This window comes from Gadus macrocephalus, chromosome 11, assembly GCF_031168955.1.
Source record: "Gadus macrocephalus chromosome 11, ASM3116895v1".
NCBI classification, from domain to species: domain Eukaryota; kingdom Metazoa; phylum Chordata; class Actinopteri; order Gadiformes; family Gadidae; genus Gadus; species Gadus macrocephalus.
The window spans coordinates 24253088-24275965 of record NC_082392.1 but is presented as its reverse complement, the minus strand read 5'-3'; the positions used below and the strand labels follow the sequence as shown (position 1 = coordinate 24275965).

At 41.9% G+C, this 22878-nt stretch overlaps 1 protein-coding gene and 2 long non-coding RNA genes across 3 annotated transcripts in view; all 3 read right to left on the bottom strand.

Annotated features, from left to right (window-relative positions):
• The window catches only part of LOC132467223 (natterin-3-like), a 153645-nt gene that overhangs the window by 32026 nt on the left and 98741 nt on the right, over positions 1-22878 (bottom strand). The gene's annotated exons all lie outside the window — the stretch shown is intronic.
• On the bottom strand, positions 1953-3943 carry LOC132468271 (uncharacterized). The gene is made up of 3 exons (XR_009528195.1): positions 3749-3943; positions 2555-2939; positions 1953-2340 (listed from the first exon to the last, which is right to left on the bottom strand). It is a non-coding gene; the product is annotated as an uncharacterized LOC132468271 (long non-coding RNA).
• On the bottom strand, positions 4028-4645 carry LOC132468272 (uncharacterized). The gene is made up of 2 exons (XR_009528196.1): positions 4341-4645; positions 4028-4299 (listed from the first exon to the last, which is right to left on the bottom strand). It is a non-coding gene; the product is annotated as an uncharacterized LOC132468272 (long non-coding RNA).

The following is a 22878-nucleotide window of genomic DNA, read 5'->3' as shown; positions in this document are numbered from 1 at the left end:
ATTAATGCAGATTCAGATTCAGCTTTATTGGCCAGGTTTGCGAACAAACAAGGAATTTGACTTTGGTTTTTGCTCTCTATGTACAACCAGGGCCGCTGACAGGTTTGGCTGGGCCCGGGACAAAATTCTCTCAATGGCCCCCCCCCCCCCCCCCCCAAAAAAAAAACACACACACCTCTACTTTCTCAGTCCCTACCCTACCCTTAAATGACGGAAATTCAAAAAAATACTCATTACTCAACAAACAATTTATTTGAACATTTTAACATTAACTTTGTGTGGAACTATTTAGGTGCTCTATGGAAAGCATTGCCAGCCCGTTGAGCCTCTCCTGTGACATCTTTGAGCGCAAGTAGTTTTTTATTAGCTTAAATTTGCTGAAGGCTCGCTCACTTCCAGCCAATAGTCACACAGGCTTGGACAGGTAGATCCTGAGCAAAATGCAGAGGTCCCCATAAATGCTCTGAAGCCCCATTTCGTATAATTTAACACAGAAAAGAATAGACTGATCAACTTGGCTAACTCTATCCCAAAGACTACAAAAGTTAAAAAATCGAAGGTTTTTTTTTTTGTTCCCAAAATTGTCAAACGCCGAAACACAACCACAGAATTCCCTTGTGCAGCTCCCAAACACATGACGTCGGGATGACAAGCCCATTTATTACGGATAAACCAAAAGGATTATTTGCAACTTTAATTGGATAGGCTATGGATATGGACTGAGTGAAGTTATGGCTTTCAGAATCATACCACAATAAAACTCACGCTATTGTATTCACTTAGAGCTCATTAACTGCACATTTCATTGACCATTTTTCACTTGACCAAGGGGAATCATGTCAAGGGTACTTTTATTTATCGCCAGACCCGCGTTTATGTCCGCTGAACTTCCAGAGAATGTTTGGGGAACAAGGCGGAGCCCATTCATCTGGCGAGTTTCAAGTTAACGGCAATCAGAAACTAAGTTACAGGCTACCCCAAAACGTCACGTTTATAACCCATTCGTTACATCCAACTCTATCTAAATGGCAATTTCACATGTTGCCATGCCACTGGCTTATTTTAAACCATGAGCCGCGTTACACTGGCTGTAATTCAGCTGACTGGGAATGATTCTCAAATCAATTCAGCCTGATTGGAGTGCGCAGCGCGTGCCTGCCTGAAACATTTGATTTGGACATGGGCCTATTTGCGGGGTAATGTGCATATTCTAAGATTCAATTAGATATAGGCGTATGAAACACAGTGTAATAAAGCCGTTGTGGTTATCAAATTATTCAATGCCCCCTGTCTGTCTGATGTGGTGCTGCGCTAATATGTTTGACACGCCGCCTGTGCCTGTGTTACTTGACGACGGGGCTGGAAAAAGTTGGCCGTGTCTTACCTGGCTGTGCTGCACAGCTGCCTTTACTGGTACCTGCAGCATCACCTGAGTCTTTTCTGAAATATTTATAAAGAGATCCCCTCAGGCTTTCGGCTTCTTCCTCTCTTTTTCGCCTTTCTTTTTTTTTCAGGGCTCCTGACTCGCGCACTGACCACTAATGGAATGATGTCGTCTTTTTTCTTCTCCAAAGACCAAACCATTTTGCCATAGGGGTGATAGGGGGTTATTGGCCGTTTTTTCAAGGGCAATGAAGGCAAACAATCTAGGAGTCATTAATTGAATGCAAATAAAGCACTTTTCTTCTCTAAATCAACACATTTTGAAGTATACATACAATAATTAATCCCAACTTCATGGGGGTCCAGTTATGGGCCCCCCCCATTCCAGGGCCAGTCCAGGGCCCGGGACAACGTACCCGTTTGTCCCCCCCTGTCGGCGGGCCTGTGTACAACACTCAACATTTAACCTCTTGTTAATATATAAAAAAGAAAAACAGAAAACAGTACCAATAAATAAAGGGTGAATACTAATGAATGGTAATGAAGCCTGATTTGTCTTCTTTTTTTGTAGGTTCACTGGATGATGCCCTGGAGTATATTGCTGAGCTCGAGGCAAGGCTGCAAGAAATGTCCATGGGGCCACAAACTGTCCTCAACAGATTTTGTGTGTCTGATCAGACCATGAAATATTACACTCGGTTTCCATCTCAAGAAGTGTTTCAAGTGTTTTGGGAGTCTGTTTGCCCCTCAACACAATATATTGTTTATTGGAGAAAAGCACAGAGGATTGGACAAGAGGCGATTCCAACACCAAGCCCTTCAAGGAAGATTCCAGTCATTGATGAGTTTTTCATCTACTGTTGTAGAGTAGCAACTGGCCTTAAAGAACAGGTCATTGCTGACATCTTCCAGGTCAGCACAGCTGAGAGGGTACCAATTCCAAGCTGGATATTCCCTCTAGGATGTGGGACATCAAAGGGCAAGGGTGAATCTCACTCAGCTTTGCTCCAGACGCCAAGATGTGTTGTTCTGGTAGGGGCCCTAGAGGAAACGTCAAATAAAAATGGGACTGTTTTTTTTTATATTGTAGGGATAACAGATATATTCTAATATGCATCTTGTCATGATGAGCAAGTTTAACAGAGTGCAAATTGCAAAACAAATGTCTTACCAGCATACGCTCTGTAGAGTGTGGACTTGACTCTTCCCCACCGACTTGGGTTTCTTCACCACCAGGTCACTCACAGCCTCTGGATGGATTCCCTGAAACGAACAACAAATATTTAGTCATACAGGAAATGCTCATATACTCTAGACAAATACTGAAGTGTATGATTTGAACAGAGGACACGACAGCACACGTGTGTTCGAGGTCGCTGCCACACCTGTGGTTGACTGGTACAGACCAGGGAAGGTGGAACCACATCAAGGCCCAGCTGCACATAATGCGCTGTCTGGAAGAGCAGAGCGGTTATATGGCTACAGAAGCCTTTGCCCGCAGCACAGCTACAGCTGTGTTCTGAGAGACCCAGTTGTCCAACAGCCTCCAGGGTGATCTGTGAACACCATAAGAATTGAGTTACTGAACTTAGTAGGTAGGACCTTGATATAAGGCCATTGGAAACTGGCAAGGAGTCTGCAACCGCAGAAAAGCCATGTACAGTTCCGTGCAAAACTCTTGTGCCACCATTACATCTGTTGTTTTAGCAATGTTATAACATGAACTAGCCTAGATGTTTGTCCTTTTAATGTACTGAACACATTTCCTTTATTTACGGCTTGTGCCTTAATGAAGAGGCAGAAAAATACATAGGTCTGTACAGCCACAACATTGCAGCAAGCTAGGTGGGCCAAGTCTTAAGCACGCTACTGTACTGTTTGTAAGAAAGAACAATGAAAATGATCTGAACTTCAGAAGAAGAGGAAAACTGCAACTGAGTTAGGGCCAACGGGCCCTAACTCAGCAGAAACCTGTAGTATGTGGGGCTCCTCATTCCTCCTCATCGAGCGGTTGCATCTACCTCTCACTACCACCTTTCCATCAACTATATTTGACATTGAGCATATACATAATGTTAATAATATGTCGCTGATCGGACAAAAAAAACGGGTCAGCAAATAACTAGCTGAACCTATCCTTGGTTAACCTAATGCTAAAATGCTAACGCTACACACGGAGACTTCATAGCCACCATGGCTAATTCATAATATTATAGTCTACACATAACAAATATGATCATTTTACACACAGACAATATTTCTGACGATTTATATGGATCGTATATGGTTTGCTTGTCATCACAAAACATGAATGAGCAAGGCCATTGAGTAGCCTACTGACAACAAAACACCTTAGACCACTGACCTTGATAATTGTGTACGAACTCCTCCACAAAAAACTTGTACCCCTTTCTCAGCCTGGACTGTGGTGTTGCCGAGTGTGACTCCACAATCTTCTGCACATCTTCGAATTGCAATTTGGGAAAACCAACCACGGAAGTGGCGAAGAAACGATCCATTTTTGCAATGACGGCAACACAAAAATGACTTCGCCGGAAGAATGTTTACCCGGTGTGACGTCATTTCCGATTTTTGTGAGATAGGCCTATTAAATCAAGCAGCAGAAACAACCGTGGCAAAAAGATGTCAGTGGTATTTCTTCTTATTTACTTTATTTTCCACGGACACTTTATGTTTGTGGAGGTAAATGGTAATGAGGAAACCCTTCCGTTTCATTCAAACTCACTTCCGTTTCATTCAAACTCACTTCCGTTTCATTCAAACTCACTCCCGTTTCATTCAAACTCTCTTACACATGCTACTATACTCTCTTACACATACTACTATACTCTCTTACACATACTGCTATACTCTCTTACACATACTACTATACTCTCTTACACATACTACTATACTCTTACATAAACTACTATACTCTCTTACATACACTACTATACTCTTACATAAACTACTATACTCTCTTACATACACTACTATACTCTCTTACATACACTACTATACTCTCTTACATACACTACTATGCTCTCTTACATACACTACTATACTCTCTTACATACACTACTATACCCTCTTACATACACTACTATACCCTCTCACATACACTACTATACACTCTCATACTTATATGTAAAAGGAGTTTAATAGTGTGTGTGTATGAGTACAGTGGTGTATATGCAAGATTATAATAGTGTGTGTAAGACTAAGTATGAATTCTGTCCCAGGCGGCCCCTCATACACACACACACAGAACTAATTTCCAATTTTCCGATTTTAACATTTTAGCTACTACTACTACTTCAGCTACAACTACTACTACTTCATTTACATTTACATTTACATTTAGGGCATTTAGCAGACGCTTTTATCCAAAGCGACTTACAATAAGTACATTTGTCATAAGAAGTGCATCAATATATCGCTGTCGGTACAGAAAGGATATTCATAGAACCAAGTGCAAGTACCACGATCCCTGAATCAATTCCCTGTGTTACAGCCATGATAGCAGCTACTGCAGTTGCTACACAGTTAAGTACTACAATACAATACAATACAATACAATACAATACAATACATTACAATACAGTGTACAATGGTGGTCAGAAGTGGGAAGGTGGCTATGCAGAGTCGAGGTGGACTCTGAACAGGTGAGTCTTTTTCGGAAGATAGCGACTTCAGCTATACTACTACTTCAGCTACCACAACTACTTCAGCTACTACCTACTAACTACTACTACTACTTCATTTACATTTAGGGCATTTAGCAGACGCTTTTATCCAAAGCGACTTTCAATAAGTACATTTGTCATAAGAAGTGCATCAATATATCGCTGTCGGTACAGAAAGGATTTTCATAGAACCAAGTGCAAGTACCACGATCCCTGAATCAATTCCCTGTGTTACAGCCATGATAGCAGCTACTGCAGTTGCTACACAGTTAAGTACTACAATACAATACAATACAATACAATACAGTGTAAAATGGTGGTCAGAAGTGGGAAGGTGGCTATGCAGAGTCGAGGTGGACTCTGAACAGGTGAGTCTTTTTCGGAAGATAGCGACTTCAGCTATACTACTACTTCAGCTACCACAACTACTTCAGCTACTACCTACTACTTCAGCTACTATTACTACTTCAGTTACTACCTATTGCTTCAGCTACTACTACTACTACTTTGGCTACTACTACTTCAGCTACAACTACTACTTCATCTACTACTACTACTTCAGCTATTACATCAACTACTACTTCAGCTACTACTACTTATACTTCAGCTACTATTACTTCAGCTACTACTATTAATTCAGCTACTACTACAACTTCAACTACTACTACCACTTCAGCTACTACTACTTGAGCTACTACCTACTACTTCAGCTACTACTACTACTTCAGCTACTACCTATTGCTTCAGCTGCTACTACTACTACTACTTTGGCTAATACTACTACTTCTACTTAAGCTATTACTACTACTTCAGCTACTACCTATTGCTTCAGCTACTACTACTAATACTTTGGCTAATACTACTACTTCTACTTAAGCTACTACTACTAATTCAGCTACTACTAATACATCAGCTACTACTGCTACTTCAGCTGCTACTTCAGCTACAAATACTTCTTCAGCTACGACTACTACTTCAGCTACTACTACTTATACTTCAGCTACAACTGCTTCAGCTACTACTACTACTTCAGCTACTACTGCTACTTCAGCTACTACCACTACTACTACTTCAGCTACTACCTACTTCTTCAGCCCCAACGCCAGCTACTACTACTACTACTACATCAGCTACTACAACTTATTCAACTACTACTTATACTTCAACTACTACTACTACTTCAGCTCCTACAACTACTACTTCATCTACTACTACTACTACTACAGCTATTACTACTACTGCAGCTACTACTACTTCAGCTACTACAAGTACTTCAGCTACTACCTACTACTTCAGCTACTACTAATACATCAGCTACTACTACTACTTCAGCTGCTACTTCAGCTACAACTACTTCTTCAGCTACTACTACTTCAGCTACTACTACTTATACTTCAGCTACAACTACTTCAGCTACTACTACTACTTCAGCTAATACTGCTACTTCAGCTACTACCTACTACTGCAGCTACTACTACTACTTCAGCTACTACCTACTTCTTCAGCTACAACTTCAGCTACTACTACATCAGCTACTACAACTTCTTCAACTACTACTACTACTACTTATACTTCAGCTACTACTACTACTTCAGCTCCTACAACTACTACTTCATCTACTACTACTACAGCTATTACTACTACTTCAGCTACTACTACTACTTCAGCTACTACAAGTACTTCAGCTACTACCTATGTTAAACAGAGCTTGACTGCTAGATATACCTACGAAACGTTCTATCAACTTGGGAGGACAAATAACACAACTGCATTCAAGTTCTGAGAAAACACACACTCGATTTATTTTGTGCAGTTGCATCAGCTTATATAGGCAGTCACATGACACACACCTGAAATGAATCATCAAGAATTGGGAGCACAATCAGTTGGCAATTCATCAATTAACACCCCCACTTGATCACACATTATTGACAAGCATAAATCATAAAACAAAACAAAACAAAAACAAACAAACATGGAAACCAACTGAACTTAACTGGCTATACTCCAAACAGGAACATGGAAAAAGTCAGTAGCTTTGCTTTAGTAGCTGGTTTTGTCATCAGGTCAGCTACCATCTGGTTTGTTGGGCAATACTCCAAACATACTTTACAGTCATTAACAGTTGATCTCACAAAATGGTATTTGATATCAATATGCCGCATTCCGGGGTCTCAAGAGACGCTTCGTTTCCGCTCCCATCCTCGTCCAGCCCGATCCCGCCCTTCAGTTCGTGGTGGAGGCCGACGCTTCGGACACTGGAGTGGGCGCGGTCCTCTCCCAGCGCTCTCCCTCCGACCACAAGCTCCACCCCTGTGCCTTTTTCTCCCACCGGTTGTCCCCGCCGGATAGGAATTATGATGTCGGCAACCGCAAGCTCTTGGCCGTCAAGCTCGCATTGGAGGAGTGGCGGCATTGGCTGGAGGGCGCGGCCCTTCCTTTTATTGTCTGCACTGACCACCGCAACCTGGCATACATTCAGTCAGCCAGGAGACTGAATTCGCGACAGGCTAGGTGGGCCTTATTCTTGGGGAGATTAGATTTTTCGTTGACCTACCGTCCCGGTTCCCAGAACGGCAAGCCGGATGCCTTGTCCCGCCTGTACTCCCCCGAGGACCCGAGTACTGAGCCCACGACCATCCTGCCTCCCGCTTGTCGGATCGGCCATTCTTACCTGGGAGGTTGAGTCTGCGGTGCGCCTTGCACAGGGGCAGCAGCCGGATCCTGGTTCCGGTCCCCCGAATCGGTTGTTCGTCCCGGACGATGTACGATCCAGAGTGCTGCTCTGGGGCCATTCCTCCAAGCTCACCTGTCACCCAGGAATCACGCGCACCCTGGATTTCATCCGCCGGCGATTCTGGTGGCCTTCCATGGATGCGGACGTCCGTGCTTTCGTTGCGGCGTGCGCTACCTGCGCCCGGAATAAGACCTCGACTCGTCCCCGTTCCGGTCTGCTTCGGCCTCTGCCCATTCCTAACCGACGTGGTCACACATCGCCCTGGACTTCGTCACCGGCCTGCCCACGTCCGGTGGCAACACCACCATCCTCACGGTGATCGATCGGTTCTCTTAGGCAACCAATTCTTATAAACACCTATTATCCAAGGTTTATGTTGTTAACAGCCCAAGTTTAATGATGTACTATCTAGAAATTAGCATAGTGCTTTCCAATAAAATACTTTTTCTTAGTTATTATTCATAGCTGCACCCATTTAGAAAGGGTTTATTCGATTTACCACTATGGAATTACTTACCTGGTAACAACCTCTGCAGGAACAGTTTTCCTCTAGTGTTATGGTACATCTTCTTAAATACTGGGTACAAAGCCATTTGTTTCCATGGTATTACCAGGTTCTTACCATATAATTTATAATAGATACATTCCATTATCCATGCAGTCAAGACAAACTTGTACCATGTACGTTCTGCGACATTACCAAGTAAAACACACCAATTTACCCAGTAATTAAGCTGAAACTGTACTGTAAGAGGAAGCCTTGTTTATTTCCATGGTTTTACCAGGTTCTTACCATATAATTTGCAATACATTATTCCCTTTTCCATGCAGTCAACACAAACTTGTACCATGTACGTTCTGCGACGTTACCAAGTAAAACACGACAATTTACCCAGTAATTAAGCTGAAACTGTACCGTAAAAGGAAGACGCGTTTGTTTCCATGGTATTACCAGGTTCTTACCATATAATTTGTAATACATTATTCCCTTTTCCATGCAGTCAACACAAACTTGTACCATGTACGTTCTGCAACGTTACCAAGTAAAACACGACAATTTACCCAGTAATTAAGCTGAAACTGTACTGTAAAAGGAAGCCTAGTTTATTTCCATGGTATTACCAGGTTCTTACCATATAATTTGTAATACATTATTCCCTTTTCCATGCAGTCAACACAAACTTGTACCCAGTGTCGGCGCTAAGGGGGGGCATTTCTCGTCCCCGTTCCGGTCTGCTTCGGCCTCTGCCCATTCCTAACCGACGTGGTCACACATCGCCCTGGACTTCGTCACCGGCCTGCCCACGTCCGGTGGCAACACCACCATCCTCACGGTGATCGATCGGTTCTCCAAGGCTGCACACTTCGTCGCTCTTCCCAAGCTCCCCTCCTCGAGTGAGACGGCGGATCTCCTGGTCAGGCACGTGTTTCGTCTCCATGGCATCCCTGCGGACATCGTTTCCGACAGGGGCCCCCAGTTCACCTCTCAGGTGTGGCATGCATTCTGTGCGGCTTTAGGGGCCACGCCCAGCCTGTCCTCCGGGTTCCACCCCCTGTCCAATGGACAATCGGAGCGGGCCAACCAGGAGATGGAGGCCGCGCTCCGTTGTGTCTCCCACGCCAACCCCTCCTCCTGGACCTCTCAGCTTCCCTGGGTCGAGTATGCCCACAACACGCTGGTCAACGCATCCACCGGCTTGTCCCCGTTTATGGCCTCGCTGGGTTACCAACCGCCCTTGTTTCCCGAGTTGGAGGAGGAGATCTCTGTCCCGTCAGTCCAGGCTCATATGCGCAGGTGCCGGCGCACTTGGAAGCACACACGCACCGCACTGCTCCGCGCATCCTCCCGCTCCCAACTGCAGGCCAATAGGCGCCGTCTGCCTGCCCCCCAGTACGCTCCCGGACAGTCGGTGTGGCTTCGGGCGAAGGATCTTCCCTTGAAGGGGATCTCCCCTAAGATCTTTCCCCGGTTCATCGGTCCTTTCGAAGTGGAGTCTGTCATCAACCCCTGTGCCGTTCGTCTCCGACTCCCTCCATCTCTCCGTGTCCATCCGACCTTCCATGTCTCCCAGCTCAAGCCTGTCTCCACCAGCCCGTTGTCTCCTCCCGCTCCGCCTCCACCTCCGCCCAGGGTCATCGACAACCATCCGGCGTGGACAGTCCGCCGCCTCCTGGAGGTACGTCGCCGCGGCCGGGGCCACCAGTATCTTGTCGACTGGGAGGGGTACGGGCCCGAGGAGCGCTCCTGGGTTCCCCGGAGGAGTATCCTCCGGGGTCACTCAAAGTCTCATCACTTTGAGTGATAAAAATGGAAAAAGGCTTAAATGATTCTGGCAGCCCCTTCAAAATCATTGCAACCAATAATCCATCGCTTAAAACCTCTCCAGCATTACGCAGTGCTATGACAGCATTATGACATAATCAGTCACACTCTCAAAACTCATCTTTTGCAAGGAAGTCAGTTCTGTATACAGGCATACAATGCGGGGCTTACCCTTGCCTGCATAATAGTCGCGTAAAATCCTGAGAGCTGCACGTCCGTCATCCGCTGCCTCTCGCATGACCAGAGACAAACTTTTGTCATCAAGGAATTGGATCAATTCCGCGTACGCTTCCGCGTTCTTCACCGCATCCTCGGCCAGTGCGTTTTCTTCCGCGCCATCGGCTGGTTGATTCAAAATTGTGTCCTTCAATTTCTGCAACCGTATATGGCCCAAAAACTTAGTCTCCCACAGTTCATAGTTCTTTTCGTCTCCGTCAAACACAAGACGAGACCAACGTGAACTTGTACGTTCGCTCATGGTCCTGGCACTCCAATCCGTGAGACATGTATTCAAACTCGCTCACAAACAAATGTCTCTCGGTGCCTACTCACGCCGGATATCTCTGTGCCCAAACGTCAAACGCTCCTGGGCCCATAACCTGTTAAACAGAGCTTGACTGCTAGATATACCTACGAAACGTTCTATCAACTTGGGAGGACAAATAACACAACTGCATTCAAGTTCTGAGAAAACACACACTCGATTTATTTTGTGCAGGTGCATCAGATTATATAGGCAGTCACATGACACACACCTGAAATTAATCATCAAGAATTGGGAGCACAATCAGTTGGCAATTCATCAATTAACAACCTACTACTTCAGCTAGTACTACTTCAGCTACTAACTACTACTTCAGCTACTACTACTACTACTTCATCTACTACTACTACATCTACTACTACTACAGCTACTACTACAACTTCAGCTACTACTGCTACTTCAGCTACAACTGCTTCTTCAGCAACTAATATTACGGTAACCCTTCCTTTTACAGTCCCCTAATTACTAGGTATTTACCCGGTACATGCATGGTAAATCATAGTGTATTACTGGGTAATTACCACTGGTAATAAGAAGGTAAATACAGAGGTAGTTACACAGCAAATACATGATAAATCATAGTGTATTACTGGGTAATTACCACTGGTAATAAGAAGGTAAATACAGAGGAATTATCCGGTAAATTATAGTGTATTACTGTGTAATTACCACTGGTAATAAGAAGGTAAATACAGAGGAATTACAGCTGAAGTACTAAGTAAAACCTCCACTATTACCCATCAACTCAACTAAGTAGCGTTTAGTTGTAACTTTTTTAGGTTGGTAATAACTCAGATATTGTGTACTTCCTAGGAAATTAGGCAACCAATTCTTATAAACACCTATTATCCAAGGTTTATGTTGTTAACAGCCCAAGTTTAATGATGTACTATCTAGAAATTAGCATAGTGCTTTCCAATAAAATACTTTTTCTTAGTTATTATTCATAGCTGCACCCATTTAGAAAGGGTTTATTCGATTTACCACTATGGAATTACTTACCTGGTAACAACCTCTGCAGGAACAGTTTTCCTCTAGTGTTATGGTACATCTTCTTAAATACTGGGTACAAAGCCATTTGTTTCCATGGTATTACCAGGTTCTTACCATATAATTTATAATAGATACATTCCATTATCCATGCAGTCAAGACAAACTTGTACCATGTACGTTCTGCGACATTACCAAGTAAAACACACCAATTTACCCAGTAATTAAGCTGAAACTGTACTGTAAGAGGAAGCCTTGTTTATTTCCATGGTTTTACCAGGTTCTTACCATATAATTTGCAATACATTATTCCCTTTTCCATGCAGTCAACACAAACTTGTACCATGTACGTTCTGCGACGTTACCAAGTAAAACACGACAATTTACCCAGTAATTAAGCTGAAACTGTACCGTAAAAGGAAGACGCGTTTGTTTCCATGGTATTACCAGGTTCTTACCATATAATTTGTAATACATTATTCCCTTTTCCATGCAGTCAACACAAACTTGTACCATGTACGTTCTGCAACGTTACCAAGTAAAACACGACAATTTACCCAGTAATTAAGCTGAAACTGTACTGTAAAAGGAAGCCTAGTTTATTTCCATGGTATTACCAGGTTCTTACCATATAATTTGTAATGCATTATTCCCTTTTCCATGCAGTCAACACAAACTTGTACCCAGTGTCGGCGCTAAGGGGGGGCATTTGGGGGCCGTGCCCCCCCTAGCGGTCATTAATGCCCCTCCTACCACAGGTCATTATTTTATTTATTTTCCCGATAATGACCGGCGTTCTATACATTATCCCTTACTTATTAAACGGGTCTTCTCAATGCTGTGGAACGCTCCGTTCACTTGCATGGGTCCTTCACAACTTCGGGCCAAGTATGACCGCTGTCAAGGTAAACAAAGGATTTTTTGCCTCTCATGACGTCTTTGGTACCACTCCGAAAGTATTCCGTAACTTGTCAACCCCAGAGTCTTCGGTTGCTTAGCAACGTCTTTGGCAGACTATTTCTCTGCCCTTACATATTAAATGTGCAAACTGTAACTTAAATGAAATAAAATAAATGAACGGGGAAATCACATCAATTTGGTTGTGCATGCATAGCAGGTTAGGCTTGGTTAATGCTCATTGGTTGCTGAGTAAACTTGTTACATTTGATTTCAAAATAACGTTGTTGAGCTGCAGTGCGCAGCCGCAGAATCCTGGTATTAATCGAAAATTACAGTGGTCCTCCATCATAGACGAAAGTTTGCCTAACTAGCTAATTATCACCAAACATGGATTTACGAAAATGGCTTAGTCCTCCTGCTCCTCCTCAGCCAGTAGCAGACTGTGACACTCCGGCCACCACCACTAGTACAGCCAGGGTCTCTGAAAGCCGAGCTGGCCCTTCTGCTAACGCAAGCTCCGGGCAACCGCCAACGGATTTAGCCCGCGCAGCCATAGAGCAACGACGATCTACAAGCCCCCCAAGTCAGCGGACAGCGGTTGATGATCTCGGGACTGACAGGCCTGTCCAAACTGTGTTAAAACAGTTTCCTGTAACTCTTTACAATGGTAAGGGGAGATGTTTTCCGGTTGTTAATTTATTCACTTCTTGAAGCCAGCTCTGGCTTTCATTATAAGGCCTACTAAGCAGGTAAATTGTTGATTAATGTTTGCTTTGTCTATCTATTTGTGTTTAATAGGCTTGTATACGTATGGCATTGTGTCATTTCTGCCTGGTGCGTGGCTTGTTCAATAGGCTACTTTCTGCCACAATGCGTGCCTTCTGTCAGCGGTCCTGTTCTGTTATATGTTGTCAGGGGTGTTTTTGAGTATTGTGGAGGCTGTTCTCTAAGGTTTATAAACAGTGCCAGGCCTACTTAATGTTTTTTTGGAGGTTCATTAACTGTTGATGTGAATAAACTATTTATGACATAGCAGAGGTGGTTAAACTGCACTTATTTGCGTTTAGCATCCACGACACCCCTCCCCCTTTTTTTGCGTTAAAATATTTCACAAACGGCAGTGCCCCCCCGCTGGCGACCCATGCCCTTCCAGTAGATCTGCTCTGGAGCCGACTCTGCTTGTACCATGTACGTTCTGCAACGTTACCTAGTAAAACACGACAATTTACCCAGTAAGTAAGCTGAAACTGTACTGTAAAAGGAAGCCTAGTTTATTTCCATGGTATTACCAGGTTCTTACCATATCATTTGTAATACATTATTCCCTTTTCCATGCAGTCAACACAAACTTAAACAGTGGAGTTGATAGTGGACTTCAGGAGAAACCCGACCCCCACCCCACCAATCATACTGGGGGGCACTCCAGTCGTCACCGTGGAGTCTTGCAGATTCCTCAGGGTGACGCTCTCTCGGGACCTGAAGTGGGGGCCAAACATCGATGCCCTCACGAAAAAAGCCCAGAAACGGCTGTTTTTCCTGAGGCAGCTCAGGAAATTCAAGCTGCCAACATCCATGCTGGTGAATTTCTATACGGCCATCATCGAGTCCATCGTCACCTCCGCCATCATCACCTTGTTCCCCGCTGCAGCGGCCAAGGACAAGGCCAAGCTGCAGCGGGTGATACGCTCGGCGGAGAGGGTGATTGGATGCCCCTTGCCCCCCCTTGGGGCCCTGTTTAACAGCAGGGCTCTGGGGAGGGCCAGGAAGATAATGGTGGACCCAGCACACCCAGGCCACGGTCTCTTCGCTCCGCTCCCTTCAGGCAGGAGGTTGCGGTCACTAAAGACTCTAAAAACTAGACATTCGCACAGCTTCTTCCCCACGGCCATCCGACTCCTAAATGCACTGCCCCCCCCCCCCCCCGACCAGTCTCCCCACTCAGTGATCCAGTGATCTAATGGTCTGTTGTACCCAATCACGTGAGCTCTCTGCACTTTGGCACTCTACATTTATTATATTATTTATTTACATTTGCAATGTCTTGTCCTGTCTTGTCTGTCCTGTTGTAAACTCCACTGTACCAAAACAAATTCCAAACGTGTTTACATGTCATGGCAAATAAAGTCTTCTGAATCTGAATCTGAATCTGAAACTTGTACCATGTACGTTCTGCGACGTTACCAAGTAAAACACGACAATTTACCCAGTAAGTAAGCTGAAACTGTACTGTAAAAGGAAGCCTAGTTTGTTTCCATGGTATTACCAGGCTCTTACCATATAAGTTGTAACTGGTGATTCCCTTTTCCATGCAATCAACACAAACCATATATGTTCTGCAACATCGTTCACCAGTAGTTGTTAAGCACTTTAATTGTTGTTATAAAACCCCAAACCACTGTTGATGAAAGGCATATTAAAATTAAACAAAATCAAAGGCTTATCTTTCAAACAATGCATATCTCACAAACAGGCACTGAACACTGAAGAAATCGGACAAAAAAAAGAGCCGTCGTCATCAACTCAATTTAAATGTTACTGATGGTGTTTTCATAAAACACATGACATTGTTATGGCAAGTGACCATAAGGAAGACTGCTTCAACCTCTTCAATTTGAATAAGCGGTTAATGCCATGCAGCAATCTGCCTATGGGAGCATCTTTGTGGTCATTCGCAAACCAATGAGTCCACTCGATGAATGAGAGATGACTCTTTAGTGTCTTCTCTGTGAGGTATCCCTGCAGTCTCCACATCTGGGATTTGAAGGCTGACCAAGACCTGACCAGGTACCTCCAAATCTCCCCTTCCATACTGTAATAAAGAATCAGAGGACAAGAAAATAAATATTAGGACTGTCAATTGATTAACATTTCTAGAACATGTAGAACTCAAAGATTATTTTGTTTATTAGTTTAAAAAAGGATGCTGGTCCTCTGGCCATTGTGTTTGGTCATATTGAAAAGAGAAAAAGGCATAGCCATAAATACAGTTAATAGGATGGGAGGGGACAGGCTGTTAGCTCCGGTTAGCACTTTAGCATCGAGCTAGCGGAGCTTCTGTCATTCAAATAACTCGGACATGTTGTTTAAAACCTATAACACCCAATTTATTAAAATATCTGTATTTAATCGGGCTCTCTCCCATAAGTACAGTTAATAGGACGGGAAGAGACAGGCTCTGTTAGCCCCGGTTAGCGCGATGCTAAAGAGCAGCTTTACCGGAGCATGCCACCTCAACAGGTGCAAGTTAGCCTCCGGTTTGATATTCGCCGGATATTCAGTTTACCACCCAATCGGATTCATCAACATAAGTGCAATACATTACGGGCTTAGTATGTTGAGGACGGTTTAGGACGGCGTATCGCGAAAATCACAAACACATGTTGTCGCCATCGATGTCTGTGCAACAACATAATTTACGTTCTGGCTGCTACCTGTTTTAGGGACCGTCAACAAGTTACACTCACCGACTGATGGCAGAGACGTTACCATGGAATTGTTTCTGGAAATAAATCATATAAAATAACATAAAAATCACAAAAAAATACATTTTGTCACCTGATTGTAGTAGTAGTTGCCAATGGTGGGCTGCTACTTACTGCAGGTAACTTTGTTAATATATTGCATTATTGTTAAACAGGATGCAATTAATAATTTCAAAAATAGTTTAGTCGATTTTTGTCGAATATTAAACTATTAACTGCATTATGATTAACTATATTGCAATATATTTGTGTGATTAATTTCCTGAAACAATTCCATTTCAGCTTACTTACTGGGTAAATTGTCGTGTTTGACTTGGTAACGTCGCAGAACGTACATGGTACAAGTTTGTGTTGACTGCATGGAAAAGGGAATAATGTATTACAAATTATATGGTAAGAACCTGGTAATACCATGGAAATAAACTAGGCTTCCTTTTACAGTACAGTTTCAGCTTACTTACTGGGTAAATTGTCGTGTTTTACTTGGTAACGTCGCAGAACGTACATGGTACAAGTTTGTGTTGACTGCATGGAAAAGGGAATAATGTATTACAAATTATATGGTAAGAACCTGGTAATACCATGGAAATAAACTAGGCTTCCTTTTACAGTACAGTTTCAGCTTAATTACTGGGTAAATTGTCGTGTTTTACTTGGTAACGTTGCAGAACGTACATGGTACAAGTTTGTATTGACTGCATGGAAAAGGGAATAATGTATTACAAATTATATGGTAAGAACCTGGCAATACCATGGAAAAAAACGAGGCTTCCCTTTACAGTACAGTTTCAGCTTGATTACTGGGTAAATTGTCGTGTTTTACTTGGTAACGTCGCAGAACGTACATGGTACAAGTTTGTGTTGACTGCATGGAAAAGGGAATAATGTATTACAAATTATATGGTAAGAACCTGGTAATACCATGGAAACAAACGAGGCTTCCTTTTACAGTACAGTTTCAGCTTACTTACTGGGTAAATTGTCGTGTTTTACTTTGTAACGTCGCAGAACGTACATTGTACAAGTTTGTGTTGACTGCATGGAAAAGGGAATAATGTATTACAAATTATATGGTAAGAACCTGGTAATACCATGGAAACAAACGAGGCTTCCTTTTACAGTACAGTTTCAGCTTACTTACTGGGTAAATTGTCGTGTTTTACTTTGTAACGTCGCAGAACGTACTTGGTACAAGTTTGTGTTGACTGCATGGACAATGAAATGTATTATAAATTATATGGTAAGAACCTGGTAATACCATGGAAACAAACGAGGCTTCCTTTTACAGTACAGTTTCAGCTTAATTACTGGGTAATTTGTCGTGTTTTACTTGGTAACGTCGCAGAACGTACGTGGTACATGTTTGTGTTGACTGCATGGATAATGGAATCTATCTATTATAAATTATATGGTAAGAACCTGGTAATACCATGGAAACAAACGGCTTCGTACCCAGTATTTAAGAAGATGTACCAGGACACTCGAGGAAAACTGTTCCTGCAGAGGTTGTTACCAGGTAAGTAATTCCATAGTGGTAAATCGAATAAACCCTTTCTAAATGGGTGTAGCTATGAATAATAACTAAGAAAAAGTATTTTATTGGAAAGCACTATGCTAATTTATGGATAGTACATCATTCAATTTGGGCTGTTACCATCATAAACCTTGGATAATAGGTGTTTATAAGAATTGGTTGCTTAATTTCCTAGGAAGTACACAATATCGGAGTTATTACCAACCTAAAACAGTTACAACTACACGCTACTTAGTTGAGTTGATGGGTAATAGTGGAGGTTTTACTTAGTACTTCAGCTGTAATTCCTCTGTATTTACCTTCTTATTACCAGTGGTAATTACACAGTAATACACTATAATTTACCGGATAATTCCTCTGTATTTACCTTCTTATTACCAGTGGTAATTTCCCAGTAATACGCTATGATTTACCATGTATTTACCGGGTAACTACCTCTGTATTTACCTTCTTATTACCAGTGGCAATTACCCAGCAATACACTATGATTTACCATGTATGTACCGGGTAAATACCTAGTAATTAGGGGACTGTAAATGGAAGGGTTACCAATATTACTTCAGCTACTACTACTTATACTTCAGCTACTACAACTCCAGCTACTACTACTACTTCAGCTAATACCTACTACTTCGGCTACTACTACTACTTCATCTACTACAACTACTTCAGCTACTACTACTATTACTTCAGCTACTACTACTACTTCAAGCTATTACTTCTACTTTAGCTACTACTATTTTTTTGTTCATTTTATAGTTATTATACAGGAAAGTATTAAAAGTAACAAAGTTTCAATTTAAAACGGGCCCGTCTCTGTAAAATAGCTGATTTCCAGCAGGTTCCTGGTCTGCAGCACATATAACATGTAACACGGACAAGGCACATCACATGTCACATTTACAAACAACACATAACAGGGACATAGCGCGTCAGACATCAGTAGGACAATCATATAGCCAGCAGACTGAGCACAGACAGTGATCTATATAAGTCAGTGTTTGCAAGTGTATGTGTTGAGGAGTAACAGTTTATAAGCTTTACTTCAACCACAACTACTACAACTTCAGCTACTACTTCTACTTCAGCTACTACTACTACTTGATATACTACCTACTACTTCAGCTACTACGACTACTTCTATTACTACTTCAGCTACTACAACTTCTTCAGCTACTACCTACTACTTCAGCTACTCCTACTACTTCAGCTACTACCTACTGCTTCAGCTACTACTACGACTACTACTTTTGCTACCAATACTACTACTACTTCAGCTACTACTACTACTTCAGCTACTACTACTACTTCAGCTACAACTACTTCTTCAGCTACTACTACTACTTCAGCTACTATTACTAATACTTCAGCTACTACTACTTCAGCTACTACTACTACTTCAGCTACTACATCTACTTCAGCTACTACTGCAACTACTACTTCAACTACTACTACTTGAGCTACTACCTACTACTTCAGCTACTACTACTACTGCTTCAGCTACTACAACTACTTCAGCTACTACCTACTACATCAGCTACTTCTTCAGCTACTACTACTACTTCAGCTACTACATCTACTTCAGCTACTACTGCAACTACTACTTCAACTACTACTACTACTACTTGAGCTACTACCTACTACTTCAGCTACTACTACTACTGCTTCAGCTACTACAACTACTTCAGCTACTACCTACAACTTCAGCTACTTCAACTACTACCTACTACATCAGCTACTACTTCAGCTACTGCTACTACAGCTATTACTATTAATTCAGCTACTACTACTTCAGCTACTACAAGTACTTCATCTACTACTACTTATACTTCAGCTACTACTACTGCTTCAGATCCTACAACTACAACTTCATCTACTACTACTACAGCTATTACTATTAATTCAGCTACTACTACTTCAGCTACTACAAGTACTTAATCTACTACTACTACAGCTACTACTACAACTTCAGCTACTACTTCTACTTCAGCTACAACTGCTTCTTCAGCAACTAATATTACTTCAGCTACTATTACTTATACTTCAGCTACTACTACTCCAGCTACTACTTCAGCTAATACCTACTACATCGGCTACTACTTCAGCTACTACTACTACTTCAGCTACTATTACTTCAGCTACTACTACTACTTCAGCCATTACGTCTACTACAGCTACTACTATTTTTTTTTTATTTTTTTTTTATAGTTATTATATAGGTAAGTATTAAAAGTAACAAAGTTTCCATTTAAAACGGGCCTGTCTATGTAAAATAGCTGATTTCCAGCAGGTTCCTGTTCTGCAGCACATATAACATGTAACACGGACAAGGCACATCACATGTCACATTTACATACAACACATAACAGGGACATAGCGCGTCAGACATCAGTAGGACAATCATATGGACAGCAGGCTGAGCACAGACAGTGATCTTTATAAGTCAGTGTTTGCAAGTGTATGTGTTAAGGAGTAACAGTTTATAAGCTTTACTTCAACAACAACTACTACAACTTCAGCTACTACTACAACTTCAGCTACTACTAATACTTGATATACTACCTACTACTTCAGCTACTACTACTACTTCAGCTACTTCTACTACTACTTCAGCTACTACAACTACTTCAGCTACTACCTACTACTTCAGCTACTCCTACTACTTCAGCTACTACTACGACTACTACTTTTGCTACCAATACTACTACTACTTCAGCTACTACTACTACATCAGCTACTACTACTTCAGCTACAACTACTTCTTCAGCTACTACTACCACTTCAGCTACTACTAATAATACTTCAGCTACTACTACTTCAGCTACTACTACTACTTCATCTACTACATCTACTTCAGCTACTACTGCACCTACTACTTCAACTACTAATACTTGAGCTACTACCTACTACTTCAGCTATTACTACTTCAGCTACTACTATTACTACTTCAGCTACTACAACTACTTCACCTACTACCTACTACTTCAGCTAAAATTACTACTACTTCAACTACTACCTACTACATCAGCTACTACTACTACTTCAGCTACTGCTACTACTACATCAGCTACTACTACTACTATTTCAGCTACTACAACTACTTCAGCTACTTCTACTACTTCAGCTACTACTACTTATATTTCAGCTACAACTACTACAGCTACTACTACTACTTCAGCTACTACTGCTACTTCAGCTACTAGCTACTACTTCAGCTGCTGCTACTACTACTACTAGTTCAGCTACTACCTACTTCTTCAGCTATTACTACAACTTCAGCTGCTACTACTACTACTATATCAGCTACTACTTATTCAACTACCACTACTACTTCAGCTACTACTACTTATACTTCAGCTACTACTACTTCAGCTAATACTTCATCATCAGCTACCACTACTACTACTACATCAGCTACTACTACTTATCAACTACTACTACTACTTCAGCTACTACTACTTATACTTCAGCTACTACTACTTCAGCTAATACTACTACTACTTCAGCTACTACTACTACTTCAGCTACTTATACTACTTCAGCGACTACTATTACATCAGCTTATACCTACTACTTCAGCTATTACTACTACTTAAGCTACTACTACTTCAGCTATTACTACTATTACTTCAGCTACTACTACATCTTCAGCTACCACTACTACTACTACATCAGCTACTACTACTTATCAACTACTATTACTACTTCAGCTACTACTACTTATACTTCAGCTACTACTACTACTACTTCAGCTACTAATACTTCAGCTACTACTACTTCAGCTACTACTACTACTTGAGCTACTTCCTACTACTTCAGCTACTACTACTACTTCAGCTACTACTACCTCAGCTACTACTACTTCTGCTACTACTATTCAGCTACTACAATTACTTCAGCTACTACCTACTTCTTCAGCTACTACTACTTCAGCTACTTCCTACTACTTCAGCTACTACTACTACTACTTCGGCTGCTACTACTACTACAGCTACTACTACTACTTCAGCTATTACTACTTATATTTCAGCTACTACCACTTCAGCTACTACCTACTACTTCAGCTACTACTGCTATTACCTCTTCAGCTACTACTACTTCAGCTACTACTACTACTTCAGCTACTACTACTCATTCAGCTACTACTACAACTTTACCTACTACAACTACTACATCAGCTACTACTAATACTACTTCAGCTACTCCTACTACTTATTAGACTACCACAACTAATTCAGCTACTACTACTTATACTTCAGCTACTACTACTTCAGCTACTACTACTACTTCAGCTACTACTACTACTTCAGTTTCTTCTACTACTTCAGCGACTACTACTACTTCAGCTTCTGCTACTACTACTTCAGCTACTGCTACTTCTTCAGCTACTTCAGCGACTACTACTACTTCAGCTTCTACCTACTAATTTAGCTACTACTACTGCTTAAGCTACTACTGCTTCAGCCACTACCTATATTACTTTAGCCAGTACTATTACTTCAGCTTCCACTACTACTTGAGCTGCTACTAATACTTGAGGTACTACTACTATTATTTCAGCTACTACTATTGCTTCAGCTTCTACTACTACTTCAGCTACTACTACTACCACTACTACTTCAGCTACAACTACTACTTCAGCTACTACTACTCCTTCAGCTACTACTACAACTGCACTAACTACTACTTCAGCTACTACTACTACTACTTCAGCTACTCCTACTACTTCAGATACTACTACTACTTCAGCTACAACTATTTATTCAGCTGCTCCTACTACTACTTTAGCTACTACTACTTATACTTCAGCTACTTATACTTCAGCTACTACTACTTCAGCTACTACTACTTCAGCTCCTACAACTACTTCAGCTACTTCTACTTGAGCTACTACTACTTCAACTACTACCTACTACTTGAGCTACTACTACTACTTCGGCTACTACTTTGGCTACTACTTCAGCTACTACTACTACTTCAGCTACTTCTACTACTACTTCAGCTACTACAACTACTTCAGCTACTACCTACTACTTCAGCTACTCCTACTACTTCAGCTACTACTACGACTACTACTTTTGCTACCAATACTACTACTACTTCAGCTACTACTACTACATCAGCTACTACTACTTCAGCTACAACTACTTCTTCAGCTACTACTACCACTTCAGCTACTACTAATAATACTTCAGCTACTACTACTTCAGCTACTACTACTACTTCATCTACTACATCTACTTCAGCTACTACTGCACCTACTACTTCAACTACTAATACTTGAGCTACTACCTACTAC